This window comes from Syngnathoides biaculeatus, chromosome 23, assembly GCF_019802595.1.
Source record: "Syngnathoides biaculeatus isolate LvHL_M chromosome 23, ASM1980259v1, whole genome shotgun sequence".
NCBI lineage: Eukaryota > Metazoa > Chordata > Actinopteri > Syngnathiformes > Syngnathidae > Syngnathoides > Syngnathoides biaculeatus.
In genome coordinates this window covers 10,946,925-10,968,347 of record NC_084662.1, presented here as the reverse complement: position 1 = coordinate 10,968,347, position 21,423 = coordinate 10,946,925, and the positions used below count along the sequence as shown (strand labels likewise).

The 21,423-nt window shown below is 45.6% G+C and overlaps 1 long non-coding RNA gene across 4 annotated transcripts in view; it reads right to left on the bottom strand.

Annotated features, from left to right (window-relative positions):
- The window catches only part of LOC133496464 (uncharacterized), a 67,537-nt gene that overhangs the window by 45,066 nt on the left and 1,048 nt on the right, over positions 1-21,423 (bottom strand). For all 4 annotated transcript variants that reach the window (XR_009793795.1, XR_009793794.1, XR_009793793.1 and 1 more), the window contains exon 2: positions 13,606-13,729. This is a non-coding gene — a long non-coding RNA (uncharacterized LOC133496464). The remainder of the gene's footprint in view (positions 1-13,605; positions 13,730-21,423) is intronic.

Sequence of the window (21,423 nt, the reverse complement as noted above, 5' to 3'; positions counted from 1 at the left end):
CCTGAGATGAATTGCGATGGGTGATTTTGTGTCTTTAACAGCATTTAAAGTGCCACGGTCATGAAATGGATGATTTTTTTTATATGTTATTAATGAAAAAACGGCAGCCGGTATGGACCCATCTGCTTTTTCACCACAAATCATGATTTTGACGTATATGGCTTTTTGTAACTCCCGCCATGAAAATCCTCTCGAGGGATTTGTTTTCAACAAGAAGCAGGAAGTGACGTTTAGGGCAGTACCGCACTCACGCGGACTCGTTTCTTTCTATTAATTTTACCTGCGGGAAGGTACCTCGTTGTTCCTACGTGTTAGCCAAAATGCCGGCTTGTTGCATTGCTGGATATTGCTCGACCCTCGGGGAGGATGGATTTACGCTTCATAAGTTTCCAAGAGACCCGGTTCGTCGTGAAAAATGGATTGGATGGGTGCAAAGGATGAGAACTTTGTGGGTTCCAAATGACAGGCAGGTGTGTATACAGCTACTAAAAAAACAATAGTTAGCTGGGGAGGACGTAATCCTTCTAGAACGTGACCAAAGATCTGGTCTGTAAGTCAGAGGTGCTAAATGTGCCGATGTGCCCGTCGGTGCCGTGTCCGCCGATCACGGCTTCGGCTGAGCTTCCCTGTCTCATAGTAGGTGGGCGGACTAGCCGCTTGGCTCATACATACTGTCTGGGAGTCTGTTGTTAGTTAGAAGCGATCCGCATATCATCTAAGTATGGCTCGAAACAATAGGGTAGTATTGCCCCAGACACTTCACACGATGGTGAGATGTTCTCTTGTTCGAAAAGAGCTTCCGTGTCTGAAGGGGCGTGTCCCATAATAGGGGCCAGAGCATGTTTTCAATGGCGAATGTCTGGGGTGACATCACAGACAGGAAATGCAGCCAATATGGCGACCACTTGGATGTCGAATGACACTTCCGCAACTTTGCGCATGGATGACGGCCTCTCCGCTCATATTTATTTTTTCGTCTGGCCATTGAAGTGCATAATGTTATATGTATTTTTCATTACAATCTCTATTTTAGAACGTTTATAGGGATGACACTTGGGCTTAAAAAAAGGCAAGCGCAGACAGCGTTGCCATAAGGACATAAAGGACGCAAAAGGCTAAATGAGAAATGATTTTTTTATATGGTCTCGCTATACTGCGGGTAAAGCTCACAGTCGGGTCTCGAACGCGTCCCTCGCCATAAACCGGGGTTGACTGTTGACTGTTTGCTTTCATTTTCGAGCATGGCCGTCAGTCTTTAGCTTCGTTTGCCGACTTCAACGCACGGTCCTTCTCGATGAAGAGACGCATCTACGACAAGGTTATTTCTGCCCGTATAGTATGACACAAACACGTATTAAGCTTTTGTCTGAATGCTCTGTACACAACGCAATTATCTCTGCGTAATTACCTCGGCGCAATATGATTGATTTCACAGCGGGGCGCCCTAATGCTAGACGACAGCAGCAATTCTTCTTCATTAAAGCGATACGGCGTGAAGACTAACAGCAGCTCCGCGTGAACTTCCCTCTTCATGTAAAACACGCTGAGAAATCCCGGTGGAGAAAGAAGACAGACGATTTCCATCGCGAGACGAAATGCATGCTAAGTGGCGTTCTTCTTGGAATGTGTGTGTGTGTGTGTGGGGGGGGGGGGGGGGACGGGCTACAATCGTGGAATGAAGAAAGAAAAAACAAGTGGAAAAAAGAAGCGAGACGTAAGGTTCTGAGGGTTCTAACTCAAGCACGTCTGGATTTTGCTTAAATGAGATGGTGAAGTCGAGTCGGTGACACGGCTCTCGAAAAAAATCCCATTGCAGGGGAAGTGATCGAGGTTAGCGCGTCTACGGATAGAAAAGAGCAATTTCTGCGACTGAAATCTGACATTTTGTCATCTGGCCCCTATTCTGCGTCCTGTGGGACTTGTGGTGCTCCACGAGAACATCACGTGACTTTTTTCCTTTGCAAGAACAGCGTGAATGTGCATCTTCAGAGAAGTTTGGAAGCCACGACAGTGAAGAAGTTCGAACTGAATATTGCAATAGTTCGTTTGTGTTCGCTGGTCCAGTTTGTAAACTAGAAATACAAATTTAAAAAAATAATGCGACGACAAACTCCGCAAACTGTCTCTTCGTAGTGGTTGCAAGAACGTGAACCTGAAGATGGTGCAGTAAGATAAACGTCCTCATCATCATAAGTTCAATATTTACGACTGACTGCTTTGCTGCCTTTGCTGTCCCTCAAAGGACACCGTACAATAACAAGGTTATGTATAATATGGCTCATAAAAAGTTTCAGGTTTTAAGATCGGGCGCGCCCAATTGTGTTTTTGTCCCTGAAAGGACACTTAAACGTACGTCAAGCCACGGATGGACGTCAGGACTTCCGCTTTCTGGAAAAAAAAAACACTTTTGTTTGCTAACTACTACTTCCTTCTTGAAAACAGACAATTTTGTAATTTCTGCAGCATTTAAGATGTGCTTGTATTGAACTGGCGAAAGGAATATTGTTGTAAACATTTCTCCGGTTTAATGGGTCCCTGGACCCCAAAAGATTGCCAACCTCTGCCCGATGCAACCTCTTCTCAACAACTCAACTCAACAGGCGCAGTAATGACCCCAAAACACAATCAGTCGAGCCAAACAGCTTAGCGTAGCCCCACTTAGCAGCCAGGTAGCACGCTGTGAAGAAGAAGAAGAAGGAAATAAACTGCCCATCTTCACGCTGAAAAACCTCAACAATCTTCCTCAGCATGGGGACCATCTGCGAAGCAGTTGGCGGGGGCCGTAATTGAGGACTCGCGGGTTAGAGACGAGGCCCTGGCGGAATACCCGCCCCTACCCCTCCCGTCTCGGCATTATCCGGCGCTAAGGACCGGGGGAAAAGCTGCCGCTCGGCTGACATTTCCATTTACATCTGCCACGTTTGGACGGTGGGAAGCGCGCGGCCGAAGACGCCGGACGACGGGCGGCAGGCGGCGGGCTCATTAGCGGTCGAGAGCGGCCGCGTGAAACAAACGCGCGTTGAAATAATATTCATGCGCTGATGTAGCAACAGGGCTTCATTGTGTATATTATGCACAGCAAAACTATTGAAGAAGAAGATTATTATTAAGATAAGGACTGCAAATGTTTTTGCCACAATTTGTGCTTCACTTCAATGGACATTGTGCCGCTCCTTACGGGTTGCACGCCTTGGCCACCTGGGGGCAGTATAATACAGACATAGGGATCACGACGAAGAAGGGTTTTGCAACTGACTCAATAAATCGCTGTAGGATCCGTCATTTTTCATAAAGGATAAGGAATATAAACCTGTGAGGATTGTCACAAGGACATCTGCATTCCCCAAATTCGCAAATTAATGCCAAATTACCATTTTTTGTTCATCCAACTTCAAAATAGTCAGCTCCTTTAGAACATCGAGGCAACAGTTTTTGACATTCCAACTCTAAATTGCGACTTTTAACGGAGTCCCACATTTTCTTTCAACTCATCCACACATCATTTCATATATTTCTACTTATTCAATTCCCATCACAGTGCAGATCTTTAAGTCAGTATTTTCAATATTTCCGATGCGGACATCCTACATTTCATACAGTTCACTTGATTCGACTATTTCAATTTTGCATGAACACTTCAGCATTTTCAACAGAAAATAACATTCTCAAACTTCCATCCATCCATCCATCCGTTATCTACCGCTTTTCCGGGTCAGGTCGTGAGGGGAAGTAGCTTCAGCAGGGATACCCAGGCTTCCCTTTCCCCAGCCGCTTCTTCCAGCTCTTCCAGAGGGATCCCGAGGCGTTCCCGACCCAGCCGAGAGACATAGTCTCTCCAGCGTGTCCTGGGTCGTCCTCGGGGTCTCTTCACCTCACTAGGGGGGCATCCGGATCAGATGCCCCAGCCACCTCATCTGGTTCCTCTCAATGCGGAGGAGCAGCGGCTCGACACTGAGCCCCTCCCGGATGACCGAGCTTCTCACCCTATCTCCAAGGTAGAACCCGGACACCCACACCTCAAACCTGATATGCGATTGTGTTGGCACTTAATTACTCAGTTAAAATATGTAATACTGTGTTGACGGATGACGGTAGATTTCAACATTTCAACAGACATTCAACATGTCTGAAAATATTCAACTTTCATAACCGGAGATATTAGATTTTTTGCTCGGAGAGCACTTCCTGGCGGCACAGACTTTTAAAGTTTGCATCCCGAAGGAGGCCGACCAAGCGATCATTCCAACAAGCACAACAAAGCAGCAGCAATTTGTTTACGCCAGAGCGGGGGGTGGGGATCAGGACGCCAGGCGAGGGAGCAACAAACGAGTCCCACGGCGCCTAATAAATGGCGTGCTTGATCCTGGCCGCAATTCCGCAATTGTATTTGGACATTGTGATGAATTGAGGACCGCGAGCTGCACTCACTTTTTTTTTTTCTTCTTCTCTTCTCTTGCATACGCACGAGCAATCACTCATACCGGCAAGCTGAGTGGCCTTCCTTGACACGACCGCTCCCGTCTTGACTCGAATTGAAATCCCCATAAACGCAACAACCATCAAGGGAATGTGAAAGCTGCCGTTTTTAAAAAACACGGCCTTTTAAATTTGGGCGGACGGAGCATTCATCTGAAAGTGAGCAAATTCACTATTTATATGGGGGGGGTGGGGGGGTGGGAATAAAAGAATAATAGTTTGCAATTTTAACGCCGTTCCATCGGGAGACCATAAACTCACAGCCTTGAACGCACCCGTCAAAATGAGACCCACGAACAAACAAGGAGTACTATTTACTACTTCAAAAAGTTGCATTTGATCCAAGAGGAGACTGAGGGCCGTGAGTAAAACGGTGGAATGTGCACTAGTTTAATAATAATATGTTTAATAATAATTATAATAATGTTTTTGGCAGGCATGGGGAGAACATGCAAAATCCACACAGGCGGGTCTGGGATCGAACCCGGGTCCTCAGAACTGCGAAGGCAACGCTTTACCAGCTGAGGCCACCGTGCCTGAATCTCCAATTTTGGGTTGTAAACCAAGTGGAGGGGCTTGTAACTTGAAATGAACATTTGTGGACATGTAGTGTAACTCAAAGGTCCCAATGCACTTTGGTGAACTCCTTCAAAAAATAAATAAAGGCGGGTTCAAGGGCGCTGAAGACGTTGGAGTAACAATGTAAACAAACTGCTCTACATCTTGCAGATATAGTATGCAATATCACACATAATATTCTATATGCATTACCCCAGTTAATTTTCCAATCTGCTTGATGTTTAGTCTTAAGATGCATCCCACGCAGTTTTTGACTTTGCATGCTGGTACAGCCCTCGAGCACTTTTGCACTTCAAGTAAGACCGAGTCCCAGTATGTTATGTTTACGTACTGTTGAAGTGTTTTTTTTTTTTTTTTTTTTGAGGTCCTCAGAGCATATGCGACGAGGATCCGGGAAAGATCGTCGGAAACCATATCCCGCCCGTTCGGGTTTTAAGCTGAAAAGCAGCGGCCGCGATGAAGGAGGAAGAAAAGACCGGGCCCAAATAAAAATGTTTACTGCTTGCTTTCACGCAAAGCAGCTTCTAATGGCGAGTCTTTTAATATCCTACAGCGTTGCATAAGCAGCCAGTGCTAAGTGTGTATGTGTGTGCCGCCCCCCCCCCCCCAAAAAAAAAGCTTCATCCTTGTATTTGAGCAATCGTCAGGCTCCCTGCCCAGAACAGGCTTGTGAGCCTGAACCCGGGCCAAATGACTACCTGCTTACAAGCATTAACGACGACAACGCGTGGATGTGGGGAGGAGAAAAAAAAAAAAAAGCATGAATAATTTACGTAAACAAGTGGAAGGGAAAGCTGTTTGGTGCCATGCCAACCTCCGCCGAAGAGGCAAATAAATAAAGAACGAAAGGAATGGAGAGACAGATGGTAGACAGGGTGAGACAAGAAAAGAAATTCAAAAAAAAAAAAAAAAGAGAGACACACCATCTATGTTGCCATGGAAATCGGGAGCCGCTTGCTCGGATGCTAGAGGATGAAGAGGTCACCCAAAAAAATAAAAACGAAAAAAATAAAAGTAGCACCAAATACTAAGACGATAATCTGATCCCAGCGCGAAGATCAATAATCGGGATCATCTCGGCAAGACGGCAAAATGAGACGCCAGCGCCAAATTAGTCTCCCAGGAAGCAATCGGGAGGAAAGTCGCAAATATTTCAACTCGCGGGGCCGCCAAGGCCTTCTAAATATCCCCAAAACATGCATCCATCCGTCTATTTCCTGAGCCGCTTATCCTCACGAGGGTCAGTAGAGTGCTGCAGCCTATCGCAGCTGTCAACGGGCAGGAGGAGTGCTACACCCTCAACTGGTTGCCAGCCAATGGCAGGGCACCAAAATATACATACAGAGCCTATAAATATATCCATCCATATGTTTCCTTTGTTGCTTATCCTCACGAGGGTCACAGGGAGTGCTGGAGCCTTTCCAAGCTGTCAACGGGCAGGTGGCGGGGTACACCCTCAATTGGTTGTCAGCCATTGGGAGGGCACCAAAATGTACAATCAGAGCCTATATATATATATATATATATATCCATCCATGCATTTTATTTGCCGCTTATCCCCATGAGGGTCACGGGAAGTGCTGCAGCCTATTGCAGCTGTCAACGGGCAGGAGGCGGGGGACACCCTCAACTGGTTGTCAGCCAATGGGAGGGCACCAAAATATACATACATAGCCGATATGTATATACATCCATCCATCCCTCCATTTTCTTTGCCGGGGTGGGTTTGGCACCCGCTCACCTGCCACACTAATGAGAACAGGAAAATGGATGGAAAAAGGGGCACGGAAGGGTTTTTTTTTTTTTTCCCCCTCCGTGTCGGGCTCCTTGCCGGCAAGAGAAAAGACTGCGCAAGAGGCGCTCCGATTTGGACGGCACTTTAGGGAGCGGCTGGGGTCAAGACACTTAAATGTCTTTAATCTCTCGGTCTCCTTTGGAGGCGAGCCAGCGGTGCGCTTTTAGCCGCCTTCCCCGGCCTTGCCTCTCCTTTGAATCGCATGCAAATTCACGAGGAGAGGCTCGCCCGTCTTGCCGCCCCCCCGCCCGCGTCAGATTCAATTAGTACAAAGACAAAAACAAAACAAAAAAACAAATCAAAGGCAGTGGGGGTCGTGGTGCGCCCGTGTTGCTAGGGAACCACAAACATCTTCATCGCGTCCTCTTTCCGCAGGACGTCGACGTGATCGAAGCGACGCGAGCGTGCAGGTGTTCGCCGACATTGATTGCGGCGGTGGGATGCGGTGCCGTCACTTTAAATGACAACGGGCGCAACCTCCGTATTGGACCTCATTAAGACACGGCAGGTTGTGGCCTGTGAGTGTGTGTCACACTCCCGGCGAGCCCACGTTTCTTTACAACGTTCGTCTTCCTTATAGTAAAAAACGTCAGTATAAAGCGTTTCTTACCAGGTGCTGCAAGGGCGCAAAAGTGGCGATACACTAATAGGCGTGAGCTGCAAATTACAATCAGGAAGATGTGCTGTCTCACACAGAAATGAGGGCAGTCAAAAGGTGGGAAGGGCTACAAAGATGCAAGAGATTGAAGATTTCTTATTAGAATCACATCCATTTTCTGAGCCACTTATCCTCACGAGGGTCGCGGGAATGCCGGTGCCTATCCCAGCTGTCATTGGGCAGGAAGTGGTTGCCAGCCAATCGCAGAGCACATGGAGACAGACAACAGTCACATTGTTTTGGGGGATGTGGGAGGAAACCCATGTAGGCACAGGGAGAACAGGCAAACTCCACACAGGATTTGAACTTTGGCCTTCAGAACAGTGAGGCCAATGCTGTACCGCTGCGCCACTGTGCCGCCTTGTTGCACATAATACTACCATAATTCCCTGCCTGCAGAGTGCACCTGGTTATATGCCTCACCCAGTACATTTGTAAAGGAAATACCATTTGGTACACACAGTGAAGAAAATGAGTATTTGAACTCCCTGCTATATTGCAACTTCTCCCACATTGTGATTTCTTGATTTTTCTTTTCAGATTATCTCTCTCACGGTGGACATGCACCTATGATGAAAATTTCAGACCCCTCCATGATTTCTAAGTTGGAGAACTTGCAATATAGCAGTGTGTTCAAATACTTGTTTTTTTCCACTGGACATAGGCCGCAGCCGTGTATAAGCCGCCAGTGCCCACGTTGAAACCGACATTGAAACACGAGATATTTACAAAGAAAGACGGTATGCAGAGAGTGTAATGCTAGCGCCGCCGCGCTAATGCTAACGCTAGCACCGCACTAACAGGGCCGATTAAAAGAAAACATACTGGTAAATATCCCTGAGACACGGCAGTAACACGCTAGCGCAGCGCTAACAGGGCCAGACTGGTAAAAGTCACTTCCTCGGCACATATATTCCACCGGTCTCACTTTTACCTTTTCCGCTCGAGTGCCCCCTTGCGGCCGTTATAAAAAAAAAAATGCCCAAATTAGCCGCATCACCGCGTAAACCGCAGGGTTGAAAGCGTGTGAAAAAAAGAAATGACGATACGTTATTCCCATCACCTAACGTTTTTTGTCAAATGACAACCTCATTCCCTTCATATTCCATTTTAATGAAGTTTTCTCCTCACTGCGTCACGCGAACGTGCACCGGCGAGCCATTTGTCGACATTATTCATGCCGCCCAAGCGTGGAATCGGCAACATTTGGCATCTCGGCAGCTAATGCCGACCTGCTGTGATCTGTACAAGCCGGCGCTCGCTCACCTGCCTGCTCGCGCGCCGGCGGGCACCAGCTGGAACGTCAAAAAAATGGACCTCGAGCCGGACCCCGTGAGCGCCGGCAGACCGTGGAAGCCGCAAACACACCCGAACGAGGGTGTAGCGCACGGAGATGGACACACACGCACGCAGAGTAGTTTTCTTTGTCTGAGAAGCAAAATGTGCAAAGTGATCTATACATATTTAATCAGATACATTTATGAAATAAAGTCAATCCACTGCGAGCGGTGATAGGGCGGCTCTCCGAAGCAGCCGTCGTGCCGCATTTCATGGCGCCGGTTCGCCTCTCGCCCCTGCAAATGGTTCTGCACACCAGCGGCCATTTTGCATCGTTCAAACACTGTCGCCAACCGAAACGGCAGCCGTACCAGCACCGAACGTCCCTAAAAAGTCAAGATTTCGCCTTCTCGTGATATCGTTCCGGTATTTGCTGACAGAATTGTCACGTTTTGGGTGTTGTCACAATTTGCCACAATTTAAAAAGAATATTTTAGTAAGAGTTTGGCCCGTCCCCTCTACATTTTTGACTGAAATTGCACTGTTGAACAAATTTGATGGTACATATAGTATTTGAGAGGGTAAAATAAATAAATATATATATATATATATATATATATTAAAAAACATTTTATATATATATACATGTATATATATATATATATATATATATAATATTATTATAATGTAATGTCATCTTCTTCAATTATTTCTTTGGATTTTGTGTCATGGTAACATTAGCTTCCAAGTTTCAAATGCATAAACTAGGGAAAGCTTCTTCATAAAAATGTGTGAAGTGCGCTATTCGGTTAAGTCGGGTATTTGACAGCCGAACATAGACATGACCCTTAAATGTACGTTCTGTGCGTTTCTTTTTTTATTTGAATTTATATGCGGACGGCACGGTGGATCAGCTGGAATGCGTTGGCCTCACAGTTCTAAGGTCCCAGATTCGATCCTGGACCCGCCTGCGTGAATTTCCTCCGGGCACTCCGGTTTCCTCCCGCATTCCAAAAACCTGCAACGTTAATTGCTCAGCTCCAGCACTCCCTGCTACCCTTGTGAGGATAAGCGGCTAAGAAGATGGATGGATGGATGATGGATGGATGGATGGATGGATGGATGGATGGATGAATGAATTTCTTTTAGGGGGCTCGAACAAACAAATACAGTCCTTACACCTCGACCTCCGTCGAGTTATATCCTCTGCACACAAATATTAATATTTAGATCATCCACCAACAATGAACGATAACCGGCTTCGTGGAGTCTGCAGTCCGGTTAGCGTTGTTGGAAAATTAATATTATCAATATTGCATGCAGATGCTTCTATTTGCATAGAGAAGGCGAAAATCTCCAGCTGTGCTGCAATTCATCTGGAGGATGGTGAGCAAGTTATTACTATGTTTTTATCCCTCCCATTATTTAAAACAAAACAAAAAAAAAACACCCGTTCAAAGTGCTGCTTAGTAGAAGTGGATCAACTGTATCGAAAGACGCTTTGAAATGTCACCGCCGACAACGAGCGGCGTCGTTTCCGTGTTGTTCCGTCGTGCAAGCGGGCGTGCTGTGACTTCCTTTCATGAGCAAAATTGGTTGCGCCGCCGCGCTCCCTCCAAATCAGACACACCGAATTCAAGTGAGGAGTCTTGCTGGGCTCTGTAAAAGTTACCAAAAAAAAATAAAAAATCTCTCTCTCTCTCTCTCTCTCTCTCTCTCTCTCTCTCTATATATATATATATATATATATTTTTTTTTTTTTTTTTTCTAGGTATTATTTATGTGGCGATGGCGTCCTTATTAACGATCAGCGTTCCAGTAGAACCGTATTTGGTGCCAGAAGTGTCGGCTAGGAATGTTTCCCAGTACTTCTATGAGATGGCAAAAATGATAATAGAAATGGATGAAAACAAAACAAACAAAAAAATCTCAGGTTTGATGAGTGTGTCAAAGAAATTATTTTTTAAGAACAACAAAATTGGTGGGCTGGAGATCATTTTTGAGCCAAACAGTTTGGGAAATGTTGACAGGCAGCTGGGGCAAGTACAAAAGCAAGAAAGAGGAAAACATGTCATCGGGTTTCAAAAGAAAGCAACCTGCTCGCGATCATTAAGTCCGAGCTGACAGAAAATTGCTATTTATTTTCCTCTCCCTCCTTTGAGCATTTAATTTTCTCTGAATGCGCCCCAAAAATGGAGCTGCCGCACAATGTCTGTCTTCCCAGCCTTATGGCTTCCTCTTGCCTGAAGTTCATTTTTGTATGAACAGAGTGAAGCCCCCCCCACTCCCTGCGGGATGGCACGGCGCTCAGATTAGGTCTTTGAAGGCAGCGCAATACTTTCCACATAAAATGCCTGTTTGAATGACTTCTGTGTCAAAAAAAAAAAAAAAAAAAAAAACAAAAGCGATTTTTCTCCACTGGAAGCTTATCGCTAAAAGAGCAGACAGTTAGAAGTTCTCGAGAGACGAAGAGAACGCTGACAAAACATGCGAGGTGGGCGGGTGGTGGAGGAGCTATTTTAATCCAACCAGGAGTTTTCAAAATCAGACTGGAAGTAAGCGGCACGCCTTTAAACAAATCATAAACACTAAAACAAAAATCATTCAAGCATTAAAGCGTCTCTTAGCGACTGTTAGCATTCACTATGTACAGAATGAAATCAATCTCGTCCGATACGTGACGATGGCGTATTTTGCCAATGTGACACACGCGGTGACAGAAGCGGGGCATCGAGAATGCACTACTAAGCCCTAAATAAGTTTCCTGGGCACTAGTAATGTCCATGTAGTACATCACATGACAATGGCATCTTTTAGCATTTTATTCAAAACGAATTTGGTGACAGAAGAACGATTGGTTGTTTGCCTCCGTGTGCCCTGCGATTGGCTGGCAACCAGTTCAGGGCGTACCCCGCCTCCTGCCCGTTGACAGCTGGGATAGGCTCCAGCACTCCCCGCGACCCTTGTGAGGATAAGCGGCTAAGAAAATGGACGAACGGATGCATGTTTTTGGGATATTTGGAAGGCAACAATTAGCTTGGCAGTAGAACTGCGTTTGGTGACAGAAGCGAGCCTCGTAAGTGTTCCGTGTTCCAAATTTCACACTGAGCTGAGTTCACGTGCGATTTCCTGGTCATGCCACGAGCGTCCAATGAACAACTGACTTTTTTTTTCCTTTCTATTAAAAAGAAAAAAATCTTTTAATCCACTGTTTGTTTGTTTGCTTATTATTTTGAAGCAACTTTGCCACATGTTTTTCGGACAAAATGGGAAAGCCCTGAGCGAGCTCCTCCTGATATTATATTAATAGGTCAGAGAGGTATTAGTAAAACATGTAATCACGATCAGTATATTGCAGCGACTAATCTTGTCAAGCCTAAGGGTATTTTATGTAAGTGGTACCCGCGTTCATCATTTATTTCAGAGTAAAGTTGGCTTTGGGGAAGCCGATATGGTTTGATTTGAACCCTCCAATCCTTCACTCAACTGCGCCTGCTACGTTGCGGGTCGAAATGACCCATTTGAAATGTAAAAATAAAGAACGGGTCAAACCAGAACAAATTGTGCTCCCCTCCAAAACAATGATGAACGTTGTTTTTTTTTGGTATAAGACATTTTCTGCTTAGGTCAAAATGCATAATTAACTTGTCCAATTAATGTTTCACATATTTGTCAAGTCAAAAACGGAAGCACGATCTGTGAGAAAGACGGTGATTAAAATTGTTTGGTAATTGAGTTCACGATGAGAATACAAATAAGCTTTGAATTTGGAAAATAAACGTCAGGTTAGAGAACAAATTGGATAACGAAGCAAGCCCCACATCAAATTGACCCGTGATTGCTTTTCCCGACAAATGAATGTAACACGCGGGTTGTAATTAATTATTAGCTTTGCTAGTTAACGCCCCCCCAAAAATTTCGGACACTTTTGGATAATTCAACACGGCCCCGGGTCATATTGACCCAGATATATATCACGGCCGCTCCTGAGAAATCAACATAACGGGAGGGTTAAAAGCACAAACGAGGGCTGCTCGTTCCCTTTGAGTGGGACGGACTAGCCACGAGCAAATGCGGCATGAAAATGGATTTGGCGTTGAATAATGCAAACGACGTGCGCTGAAATGAGCAACGAGGCAAACAAAACGCCAGACAAAAGTCAATCCTTTCGGCGCATTCAGACAAAAAGACGGTTAAATTAGCGTTATCTGCCGGGCTGTTGTGTCCTTCAATTCCGGACGTGAGGGGAAGCGACGGAGGTTTAAGGATGAGGAAACCAAAAAAATGGAATCTTTGTGTTGGAGGAGTAACCCTTTTTTTTTTTTTGTGGGGGCGTGGCTAAAACAACACCACGTGACAAACTTTGCAGCCCGGCATAAATAGCCGCTCCTTCGTTATCTGTTACCATTTTAAAAACGTGCAATATATTCCAACGAGCTCACTAAATGAAAATGTTGTGCTTTAACTATGCTTCGCCTTTTCCGTGTTTTTTTTTTTTTTTTTTTTAAAGGTTTCGCAGTGGGAGGCCTTTTACGGTATCGATGCGGAACGCTGGGGCGTTTTATGGAAACACATGGGCAAAGACAGGCTGGAGTGCAAAGAAGTTTGCACAAAACAATACTGATGAATATATTGGGAAAAGGTCAAAGTGCCCTTGAGTGCTTTGCATCGGTAATGTCAATAAGTGTGCCGTGTGGGGCTGCCGGCCTACTGGCCGGCCCGGCGGGCAGAACGGCCTCAGGGACCGCGTGAATATTACGTGCGAACAACTTTGTATTGCCGTTTCCCCATTTGTTATTAAACAATGAATTCAACTCACTGAATTACGATCATCAGGGATCCGCTCCGAGCCCCTTCCTGTTTGCGGTAGTCATGGATAGGCTGACAGATGAGGTTAGACTGGAATCCCTTTGGACCGTGACGTTCGCAGATGATGTTGTGATCTGTAAAAAAACAATAATCGTAAACCGTAATCCTCATCATCATCATCATCATCATCATTTCGAAGGTGACACAGCAGCTCTGTGGTTTGCAGGTGTGGCTACATTTCAAAAACTCTTCCAGCATCTTCTTTTTTTTTTTTTTTTTTTTTGGTTTCGCATTTTCTTTTCTGTTAGCGATGACGAACAGCGGCGATCCATCACACGTTGAGGTTCTGCCCAGGTGGAGATGCTTTCATTTCTGTTTGTTTGCGCTTTAGAATGACATCTGAGTCATACAGAACCCAATGAAATCTGTCGCCAGGCCGCATGCCAAGCGGCAAGATTACCCCCCGTTCCCCGGATACTGTCGACGTGCAGCTGCGGTGTTTTAAGAGTTGGATTTTGAAATGTATATTATATAATGTATAAGAAAAACCTGTAGATGGGTGTAATAGCCATCTACCGTCGGAGCGCCCCGGCAAGTTGCAGCCCTTCAGGATGGGGCCAGCGTTCTTTCATGCTCGCTCTCGCCGAGGATTCAAAGGGGAACAATCGCCGCGCTTGAGACGAGCTTCCTCGTCCTCCGCGGCTGACTTCAGTCGCTGTTTTAAAGCCTCGTTTGGGTAGCGCCGCTGCCGCGTGGCGAGGCGGAAGGAAGAATAAAGTTCCTGTGATGTGTCTGTCAGCTCCGTTCCCGACAGTGTGAGGAGGACGAGCCGAAGTGACTCGATGTTTTTTGCAGAGCCTCAACTGTCACAAGAGTGTCTCTTCTTTTCTGTCAAACATCACCTTTTGACTGCTTGATTTGGTCCTTTGACCTGAGCCATGTGGCGTGTTAGATAGGACTGAAAAACAGTTTTGTACTGATAGGGAGAACAGAAAAAAGACAGAAAGTTTGAAAGAGGTTCGTGTGTGACAGAGAGCAGATCAATGGAAAGGATAATTAATTTGACCTCAGAATGGCCAACTTGCGTGAGATATCATTCAAAATTAATACTTCTTTTGTTGTGACGTCAAAATGAGATTGGCTGATAATTGCTGCTGCTCGAGCGTCGAAGAGACAATCCACCCCTGTGATGAACTCAATCCTATTCTGTCTCACTTCGCTAAGGACAAAAAATGTGGCCGCCATGTGCTCGCAATCGAGTCTTTCAAGTCGAGTCCCGAGTCTTTAACACCGTAGTCCAAGTCTTAAGTCTTCTAGTTTTCGTCAAGTCATACGTAATCAAAACAGTGGAGTCGACTCGAGTCCCCATCGTATTATCTGCTGGGTTTGATCGAAGAAAAATATTTTCTGGCTTGAAAATGATCAACCAGTCTTGAAGTGACAATGAACCACCCTCAACTGTGGGCTCGAGCCCTGAAGAGACTGAAAACCACGATCTTACACTTTCGCCAAGGATCACAAATCCAGCAAATCTGTAACACAAGTACAAGTCCCCAATAAATGATCGTTTAATAATACAATTACACTCCACACCTGTCTGACTCGCAATTCTACTCGTCAGTTTTATGTCAGAGACCATGTCAGCTCGGGTAGCGCTCTTCGTCCGTCCTTCACTTTAAGGGTCCGGTGACCCCAAGAGTCGGGGACCAGCTTCGGGGGGAACTATAAAAAGACTTCAAATGGAGAAACACGAGGCCAGACGGCGGTGACGGGGGTTGGGGGAGGGGAGTCTAACCTGGGTGCCCTGAAACTACTCGCGGGGTCAGGCAGAATCCACAGAGTCCATTAGCGCATTAGGCAGCCCTCCGGGCCAGAAGAAGGGAGGGAGGGGGAAAAAAAAGCCATCGAACATTCCCATTCCGTCCTCCTCCACGCTCCCTAATGGAGCTGCAATAAGGTATGCGACCAAAGTGGAGCCAGGCTGAGTGACTTTAAGGGAGAGATATGAGGAAGAAAATGAAATGGGCGCCGCTGATGATCATTTCTCTTGATGGGGGCTCGGCAAAGCATCATTAGAAACCGAGAAGAAAGTGCCATGTGGCTCCATAAAGCAGGATCTGGAAAAACGAGAGCTTTGTCTTCCCGCATTGTCTTCCTCAACCCTGAAAGTAGCGAGACAGAGCTGAGCGCTCAGTAGACCTCCGCCAAGGTTGAACTGCTGACAATTCATCAGTTCTGCAAGTAGCGTAGTGTAGAATGGTGCGTTTTGATAACAACAAGGCTGCAGTGTCAACTCTCTTCGTAAATAGTGGCAGTACTGGAAAAACTCATTGAAAAACCATCTGCGTATACCAGAGGCACGAATGACGAACTGCAGTAAGAATCTGCTATCAACTGGGTTTATATGGAACCTTGTAATCCGATTACAGTCAATGAAGAAGCCCAAACTGAATGAAAACGAGAGCTGAGATGTTTTTAACTACCGGTACTTGTAAAATATCTGTAAAACGGCCGTTCTGGTTAAATGTAGTGGCACTACCAGATCGGAACAGATCAAGTCTCACATGTAAAAAATTGACCAGAATGGGTTGCCCTAGTTTATAGAAAATGACATTTGGATAAAGGTGTAAAAAATGTGAAATGTTTTGATTCACTTGTCGGGTATCTGCAACTTGGCTACTTGTCTGTCAGGGAACCACATCTAGAATCAACATGTCACAGGTTCCGGCTCGACACAAAGTTTAGTAGAAATGGTGTCGTTCCTGCGCGACCCTGCGATGAAACAGTACCGTTTTCCATTCGCTTTCTCGCTCGGCGGATGCCTCGTACGCTCACGCGTGACGCCGGTGCTAATAGGCATAAAGGGGAAACAACCGCCACGTGGTCCCGCGGGCTATGACGCATCCCGGTGAACTTTCAGTTCCACTCCAGAGGATTTCCGGGCCGCTGCGGAGCGTGCGCACGGTACGTTTGTCGCGTATGATGGATTGCCTCACTCCCCTGCTACTAAAAGGTCAGTTTTAGATTTAGAATTAAAAAAAATAATCAACGGGCCCGTTGGGGTTTATTTTTTTTAAATTCTATCTTAAGGGACGTCTATCGGCATTTTTCTGCTCACATCCGAGCTGGTCGCTCACTTTGTTTTCACATCAAAAGGAAGTTGGGCGATCCTGATACCAGCCCCCCGCGTGGTATTATTGTGCCATTTGCCTCAAGGCCGTCAAACAGCATCCAAATTTTGAGGCTGCGCCACCACCGAGGCTAATAAATGCACGATAAACCACCGACAAATCCGATTTAACTGTGTCGTAAATATTCAGGATTTAGCTGTAGAGTATAATTATTAGAAACATGAATTGTTAAATCATCCCATTAGAGACACATCTAAAAGTAACAATACGGAATATTGGGGTTTGCTCCCCCTGCAGGAGAAAAGAGTAATGGACTGTGTAGAACATGTTAGCGCTGACGCTAGTGCTCACGTAACATGAAGGATCCAACATCAAGCCTTCTTTCTGGAGAAAAAAGAATGGAAATGCCATTGATCAGGAAAATATGTGTAATGTGTACTAAATAGTAATAACTGTAACATGAGTTTTCCTGCCTGGTCCACCAAAACAGTTAAAGTATTGAATGCGAAAGTGGCTCTGAACAATGACACATGCACCAAGTAACATCAGCGCTTAGGCTGGGTGTCCAGGCTGGTCCAGCCAATATTACAGACCAATAAAAAATATGAACTGGCATCCCCATGGCAACGACAGAGATGGGCTCTTCTTATTACTACATTCTCGGCATAATACACAGACCTTCAGATCACAACGCATTGATTCATGAGGGAAATTTGAGGCATCTACAATGAAATTAACTCGAGGCAAAGCAGGCATGCAGAACGACTATCCGTCCATCTGTTTTCTGAGCCGCCGATCCTCACAAGGGTCACGGCGATGCTGCAGCCTATTCGAGCTGCCATCGGGCAGGAGGCGGGGTACACCCTGAAGTGGTTGCCATCCAGAGAAACAGATAACAGTCGCACTCACAATCACACCTTGGGGCAATTTAAAGTCTCCAATGAATGCATGTTTTTGGGATGTGGGAGGAAACCGGAAAAAAATATTTGAAATACTTAAAATGAGGAGAAGAAATAGCGGACATAATTTTAATTGTGGATTTTACTACAGTACTCTAGCTACGCTGAAGAAAAGTATTTGAACACCCTGTTATATTGAAAGTTCTCCCACTCAGAAATCATGGAGGGGTCTGACAATGACCCGAAGCACACAGCCAGGAAAACCAAGGAGAGCCTCCGTAGGAACCATATCAAGGTTCTGGCGTGGCCTTTCCAGTCTCTAGACCTAAACCCAATTGAAAATCTGAGGAGGGAGCTGAAACTCCATGTTTCTCAGCGACAGCCCATATTAACATATTATGTTAACATTGGTTTTCTCAGATGTTCACTTATTTGCAGCTGTATCACACAAATACGTCGTTAAAAAAAAATCGTACATTGTGATTTCTGGATTTTTCTCTTTAGTGGATATGCACCTATGATGAAAATTTCAGACCCCTTCATGATTTCTAAGTGGGAGAACTTGCAATATAGCAGGGTGTTCAAATACTTATTTTCTTCACTGTATGTTTAACTCAAAAGTTCGACTTTTGAAATAAAATGCAGTACAATACAGCCCATATTTGTGGGGCAAAAGACATCATCACCGTCCATGTGCAGCGTACAGTAAAGTCAAATCGCTGGCAAAAAGGAAGGAAGTCCTTTGCGACGTCGGCCATTTCGATACATCCGTCTGCGTCACCAGACCGGACAACTCTGGAGAATTTCACATCATAAAAGGGACCGAGGGAGAGAGAGACAGACTTTTGGGTGGAGAGTTGGGCACACAAGCACGGGCCTAAACGTCGGTTATCTGTTCAGCCAGATAGTCAACATGCCCCTCGGGGCAGGAGATACAGCAGAACCCCCTGCTGGACTAACATGGGGCGGAAATCTATAATGACTTTATATTGTAGATTTATTTACTGATCCGCCGTGCATGCCACGGATCTGCGGTGGTCTATTGTTGGGAGCCGCAGCGGATAGTAGTCCTCGCTGTCCACCTTTAGCAAAAGCGTTGCGAGCGAGCTGGCTGAGTCATGCAGAGGAAACATATTTGGCCCCCTCCAACCCTGAGTTCCCCTCTCACGGCTACGCTATTTATGCAAACACTCCATTCAGATGATCACATTGCTTGCTGCAGTGCCGGAATGGAAGTGGCTTCCGTCACGCAACATGTTGCCACGGTGACGGTCTCGCATTGCCTGATCCGCACCTAGCGGGAAAAACGCTAACCGCGCTCGCGTCCCACTGCGTGAAAGGCTCACGTGTCAGTGCAGGTATGATACGCAAATTCGAATATGGAAGCTTTTCCTCTTCTGGAATTTGGAATGGTGTTGTTTTTTTTTTTTTTTCCCAGCGCATTTCAAATTTATTTTGAATTACAAATTAGAAAATGGAGGTCGTGGGTTGAATTTAAAGGTGCCGAGACGAGCGGGTCAACTCGTCCAACCGCGATGAAACGGAACATCGTCAGACTAAGTGTTGGTATTACTGCTTCCGTTAGAGCCACAAAAAATAAAAAATAAAAAAACAAGGTCGCTCAGGCTGTGCCAAAAGTCCCATTAGCGATGATTATCATGCACACAGGCAACCATGCCGCTAGGAAGTAATGCTGTACGTGTGGAATACTTTGAGTGTTTCATTCTGGCACTGGAAGGATTAGTCTATTTGTAGCCCCCCAAAAGTGGTGGACCATCCAGGGCACACCTGTCGTGTTAGCGTTAGCATAGGTGCTAAATGCTGATTATAATCCCCCCCCCCCCTCCTTTCAATGTCATATGTTCCATTACATTAAAAAAATGACGCTTTTATACGTGTTTACTAGAATGGGAGCCTTGTTCATTCCGTCGTCTTTATTTTCGCAAGATAATGGAGGAAAAATTGCCCCTCGCTGCACTCACCGAGGAGGATTTTTGGAAGGGAATAGCAGAGTGTGATGTCGTTTTAATGAGCAAACATCTCGCTGTTCTTGGACGGCGCGCCTAAGCCAACACATCACGTTTGCTTGGAAATGGAAATTTTGGTGCTATGGATGCTTACGTCAAAAAGCACACAGAACTTGTTGAATTAGAATCACAATACACACACAATCCAGTGCATAGCATGAAATATATTAGTGAGAAGAATTAGAAGTGATCTTAATGCTGCTAAATATTAGCGCGCATGCTCCACAAATATTGCAAGTATGATCTAAAGGTTTCCTTCTAATTACTACATGCATATCTCTCCACTTTTACAATAATGTTCGCGCCAATGTTAGCACTTGCAGAGCACAAAAAGTGTCCTGGGTGATCACAAATAACACAGATCGTGAAACTAAGTGATTTAGTCTTGTCTTAATTGGTACGGGAAAAGTGTCTCTTCTTTGTCTCTGATGCATAACATTGCGTCCTGGCTGGTCAACCACGAACACAGACAAACCAAGTGATTTCGGTTAAAGGGAAAGCAGCTCTTCTCCGAACAACAAACAATTCAAACGACTCTCAGAAGCAAGCGACGGCTCGCAAACGTTAGCGGCTATGCTAGGTGTCCTGGCCGCTTCTCCATTATTCCAGACAACTGAAGTGATGAAAGTGGATCCTGGCGTGTAGGTGTGCATATGTGTGTTGTGTGGGATTCAAAGGCGAGTCTTGGCTGCTGATTACAGCTGGCAGCCTCGTACAAAACAAAGCTTTGATTCTATTTGCCTTTCTTGTGCAGTCCTTCATTGTGCCTCATTGAGGTTGCCTCGCAAGTGAGGCCACAATCGAGCGGACTGCACCTGGACACATTTGTTCTTCTAAAGAGAACACGTACAAACCCATAAAACACTGACAGGTCTGTTGTTTTATTAACTCGAACAATGAAGCCAGCTAGCATTCACGGACCTTCCTGGAATTCTTTGCCCTTGTTTCAAAGAAGCTCGCTAACTGCACTCATGGCTTTCAGACGACTGCTCTCGTAACTTTTTTTTTTTTTTTCACGAGATTTAGACAAATTAATTATTCATTCATTCATTTTCCGAGCCACTTATCCTCACGAGGGACGCCTATCCTAGCTATCGTCGGACGGTTGGTCGCCAGCCAATTGCAGGGCACACGGAGACAGACAATAATCAAACTCACAATCACACCTAGGGGCAATTTTTCGGTGTCCAATGAATGCATGTTTTTGGGATGTGGGGGGGGGGGTGAACCGGAGTTCCCAGAGAAAACCCACGCAGGCACGGGGAGAAAATACAAACGCCACACAAGTGGAGCCGGGATTTGAACTGCGGTCCTCAGAATTGTGAGGCCAACGCTCTACAGCTGCGCCACTGTGCCACAATATGAAATAATCTTTACAATTTTGTATTGTACAATTAATTGTTTTTTCTTTTTTTTTTCTTTTTTCGGAACGTTGAGAATGATTCCTCACAACAACGAAACCTCACGGCCACCGTCTTCATTTAGTAGCAAGTCTTGGCGTTCCGTCCCACGTCAAACGCGGCTCGTCGTCACCGCTGTCTCGCCATTCAGCGTGAGACTTTTCCCTAACGAGCTTCGCGGCGACATCCATCAAGCTCCTTTGCATCATCAGTATCTCATCTTTGCTGAGACCGACTCCTCTACGCAGGCATCAGGCAATATTTCAATATCCCCCCCCTCCCCCCCCACCCTTGGGGAACAGCGTGTCGATAGCGTAGCTACAACGAACAGCTGGAAGTATCAACATATTTAATTTTCTTTGGGGTTGCTT